Here is a 5,253-nt window from a genome sequence, read left to right on the forward strand (position 1 = left end):
GCTTTATCAAAACCACCCCCATTTCCTTGAACATTTTTGTTTGATAGAAATAACGAGATCATGGAGTTATGATGCCATGCATAGGTAGGAGCCATGGATACCATGTAATGTGCATGCTCTTATTTGTTTGTGGCCATGTTTCTATGTTATTCCAAATGAGGAGTCAAGAGAATTCAAAACATTTTACTGGAGTGAGTTTCTTTTGTACAAGCAATTTCACAACATTGCTTTGGATATAAGAATTTCGAGTGAAATTATCATTGAGAATAGAAGGAGTCTAAGATATCATGCGTGTCCTGTTAATCGAGGTCCTTTGCCAAATGAGACTGATCAGGAGGATGCCGCGGACCTTTTACATGAAGATAATGTTAATAGAGATTTTGAATAACAACAAGTTCTTTCTCGGATTGTTCCTCGAAACAGTGTGACCATTTCTAATCTTGAAAATCTTCGCATAATGGATTACGATATTCATTATAATTGTTAGGAAAGAATAGTTCTAGATTAAATTGTGGAATAGGCTATTAATTTTATAACATATTCTCATTCAGTGGGTGCTGTTAATGGTATCTCAATTTGGGAGACAGTAGTGCCACCTTTATCTCTATCTGAGAAACAATGAGTTGCTTTTGAAATCATTTTATGCCACTTTGTCGATGCTAAAAACAATGATGCTTTGAAAATGATCATTCAAGGAACAACTGGAACTATGAAGTCTTCTCTTATTCATTGTATTTGTCATTCTCTTTCAAATTCTACAACGGGTGGTATAAGTCCACTATTGTTTCTTGCTCCTACTGTCATTGTTGCTTTCAATATACATGGAAAACAAATACACTTAGCTTTAAAAATTCCTATAAAAGATATGAAACCATTGAGTGGGAAATCCATGGCAATGTTTCAAGAATAAATGAGGCATATTCGTTATGTTATAATTGATGAGATGGGCTTTATAGGTCTGAGGTTATTTATACAGATAGATTCACGTTAGTGAGAAGCCTTTAATGAAAAAAAGGACTCTCCTTTTGGTGGTAGGTCGATGATTCTTGTGGGTGACCTTGGGTAGTTTCCTCCTGTCAAGGATAAACCTTTATATGTAGGCAAAAAAGCATGGAATGTGTTGTGGGAAAGCTTCAGTATTGTTTTCACTTTGAATAAAATCTTTAGGCAATAAGGACATGATCCTAGACAAGCATCTTTTCACAATATTTTAACCAATATAAAAAATGCAGAGCCTATTCTGCATTATTTCGATCTTCTCGTGTCATGTGTTGATAGTTTCCTACATCTAGAGGAAAACAATTTATTTGATTCTTGAGTTCAATTGTTTGCGATGAATAATTTTGGTAACTTTCACAATTAGAAGATGCTCAAATCATTGAATTTTTAAATTGTGAGTTGTGTTGTGGAGCAGACCAGAAGAACATAAATAGTTGACAATGGTGATGATGTGCTGAGGCATGAAGTGTTGTTATGTCGTGGAGAGTGTGATGCAATTTGTGGTTTGAAGTAGGGATGGTAAATGGTGCACCTAGATATGTTGATGATATAATCTATATTCCTGGTTCAAATTCTCCTGAACTTCCAATACTCGCTACAATTATTTTTTAGAATTGCACAGGTGTTCCATTTGATATAAATTTTCCAAAAATTGTGCCTATAACACATGTTGTTAGAGGGAATCTTAAAAATATGCCTTTAAAAATGGCGTGGGCATTCAATATACATCAATTGTAGGGGATGAATTTGCAACAAGCTATTGTTGATATAGGAGATAGAGAGGCATGGTTTGACATTCATAGCTATATCAAGAGTGAAATTGTTGGATGGTTTACTAATTTCATCACCTTTTTCTTTTCAACATTTTTCTAAAATGAAAAGTAGTGCATATGTTACAGTTAGGAAGAAAGAGGAGGAATGATTAAAGACAATATCATTCTAAAATATTTATTTTCTTTAATTAAAATATTCCATCAAAAATATAATTGCACATATTGGAAAAAAATATATTTCTCGGAAAAAACTTTCGTTCAGAAGGAGAATAATTAGGTACAATGTCATTTGAATATCAGGGTTCACTGTTGAAAAGATACGAGATCTCACAAGGCATAAAAATATCCTTAGAGATAGAAAATAAAGTAAAAGACATGCTAATAAGTGTTGAATAGAATATCATTATATACAAGCAAAGTTAGACATGAACAAAGTTAACAGATAAGTAGGAAATACATGCATTAACAAAATAATTGAAGACATGAAACTATGTGATAATTAAAATGCATTTATCTTAGGGTTTTTTTTTTACAAAAACCTTTCACTTCAACAATTGATTGGGAAATACATATTTTGTTCCAAAAATATATTTTCATGTGATGACAAAAAAAAATAACTTTAAAAGAACTTATGTTGAAAACATAAATGATTAAGTGCATTGTAGTTTCAATAAAATGGTTCACAATGAAATATATATGCAATCAAAGAACATATAACAATTTCCTTTGACCAAAAGAAATAAGTAGAAAGATATGTTGAGAAGTGTTGAACAAGATATCCTTTTATTTAGCCACATATATACACTAATAAAGTTAAAGATTGACTAGAAGAAACATTCGTTGACAGGTAAAAGTCATGACAACAAATCAATGTGGTGGCTTTGTTGGCATTGAACTCACACTTTTATTCTACATAAAATTTTCACTTGAAAATTTCATGTTGAAATACAAATCTTGTTCCAGAAATATATTTCCATGTACTACCAAAAATAAATTACATGAAAATAATTTATGTTCAAAATGAGAGTGATAACTGTTTCCTTTGAGAGGGAAAATAAAGTCTAACATATGCTGAGAAGTGTTTAAGAGAATATACTAATATTTTTCCAAAGAAAAACATGAATACAAAGTTAAGATTTGGGTAGAAGATACATGCATTAATAAATTAAAGTGATGACAAGAAAGAAATGTCATAGATCAATACATATTCAACTCTGAGTTTTGTGCTGCAAAAAGCTTTCTCTTAAAAAAATTGATTGGGAAATACAAGTCTTGTTGCAAAAATATTTTTGCATGCAATGGAGAAATAAATAACTTGAAAAGAAACTATCTTGAAAACATGAGAAATTTAGTGCACTATAGTTACAATATTGCGGTTCATTTCCAAAGAGATATGCAACTAGAGAACAAAAATTGATTTCCTTTGACAGAGGAAATAAAAAGTGTGACTTATCCAAAGCGGTGTTTAAGAGAATGTGGTGATATTCAACCATAGATAGAAATTAATAAGGTTAACAATTGAGCACGAGATACATCCATTTAAAAATGAAATAGATGAAAGGGAATCAATGTCATAGGCTAATACACATTCAACTACGAGCTTACTTTTCTAAAAAAAACTTCGACTTTAAAAATTTCTAGGGAAATACAAGAGATGCTTGAAAAATATATTGCATATAAACTTGGAAATATAGAGCTTGAAAATAAAATATGTTGAGAATGATAACAGTTTTGTGGCTATAGGTTCAATACTAAGCTTGGCTTTCAAATAAATATGAAATCATAGGGAGAAAAGAGAAATTGCTTTGAGCAATAAAATAAAGTGTGGTGGGAAACACTTATCAAATTTTGAAGCCCTACAAGCTCCTATTTCCTCACATTGTTCCTTCAAGAAATTAGCCCCTATTATTTAGGAATTTCCCACTATTGAATTGTGGAATTTCTTAGGTCCTTCCTCTAACTGCATGCACCACCTGTACTAATCAGAATATGCTACAAATGATAGTACATTGCCTTAGAATCTCCATCTCAACTGGGTAACTCAAATTATTTGCATGTAACAATTATTTTGGGTTGATTTATAAGTTAACTGGTTAATCACTAAGTGTGGTTGAAGTTCCACTTCCACAACTTGACCTCCACTACTTCTTCTCACAATTAGAACTTGTTTAACTTACAATAACTCAAATTAACTGAAATAGACTGCTACAAATTAGCAATCAAACATTTTGAATTGAACTCACGCTTCCTCAACTCAAATTAACTGAGTTAACTGAGTGAAAAGTCCCATGTCACCTCAGTTAAATACTTCCAATATTTGTGCTGAAATAAATATTCAAAGTTTCTCTAGTTTGACCAAGGAAAAATCAAACTAAGATTTGTGTGCTTCATTTTCAACACTCCCTCTCAACAAGAAAGGGATTATCAACCACCCCTATCCTGCACCTGTGTAACTCGAACCTCCCTCTTACCAAGGCCTTTGTCAAAATAACAGAAACTTGTTCCTTTGTCGGAATGTACTACATCAACACAACATTCTTTTGTACACAATCCCATAGATGGTGATACTAAATATCAATATTCTTGGATAAATCATGAAAAATAGAATTTTTAGAGAGTTTTTTGCAACTCTTATTATCACAGTAAACCACAATTAGATCCATCATCTGACCAAACAAGCCAACAAGTATCTTTTTCATCCAGATCGCCTCACATGTTGCTTGACTTGAAACAATGGCTTCTTCTTCTCCTTAGATGAGTGCCACAGATATTTGCTTCCTGTAGTACCCAGAAACCATTTCAAACCCAACACTAGCAATTCCACCTGATGTACTCTTCTGGTATGATGGACGCCCCACCGAATATGCATCATTGAATCCACATAACTTTGATCCCTCTGTCTATTTGTACCAAAGTCCAAACTAGGTAGCTCCTCTGAGGTACCATAGAAAATGCTTAGTTTCCCTCCAAAACACTTTTGTTGGACTAACCATAGCTTCAATCAACTGGTTGATTGCAAATCACATATCTGGTCATGTGTTCACAAGATACATGAGTGAACCCACCAACTGTTGGTAAACAGTCACGTCCACTTCCTCACCTAAAGTGGCATCCTCTTTCCTCCATTTCGTTTCTAGAGGAGTCTCCATGGGTTTGCACTTGTCCATTTGGAACCTCTAAAGTATCTCGTTTTCATACTTTACCTGAGAGACAAACAGCTCCCCATCACCTTGTCATACTTCCAGTCTGAGGAATTAATGCATGAGACCCATGTCTGTCATCTAAAACTCTCTTTCAAGGTCCTTCTTGCATGATCTAATTAGCTTATCATCACTAGTCAAAATTAATTCATCAACATATAAAACAATAATCAACAATTTACCTTCTACCAAAATATGATATAGGTTTGCATTTGCTTCACTTTTGGTGAAGCCTAAACTAGTGAGATAGTTATCGATCCTGGTGTACCAAGCACATGGTG

The sequence above is a fragment of the Pinus tabuliformis genome, chromosome X (genome assembly GCF_031772625.1).
Source record: "Pinus tabuliformis cultivar Carrire ecotype Pingquan chromosome X, CPIR1, whole genome shotgun sequence".
NCBI classification, from domain to species: Eukaryota; Viridiplantae; Streptophyta; class Pinopsida; order Pinales; family Pinaceae; genus Pinus; species Pinus tabuliformis.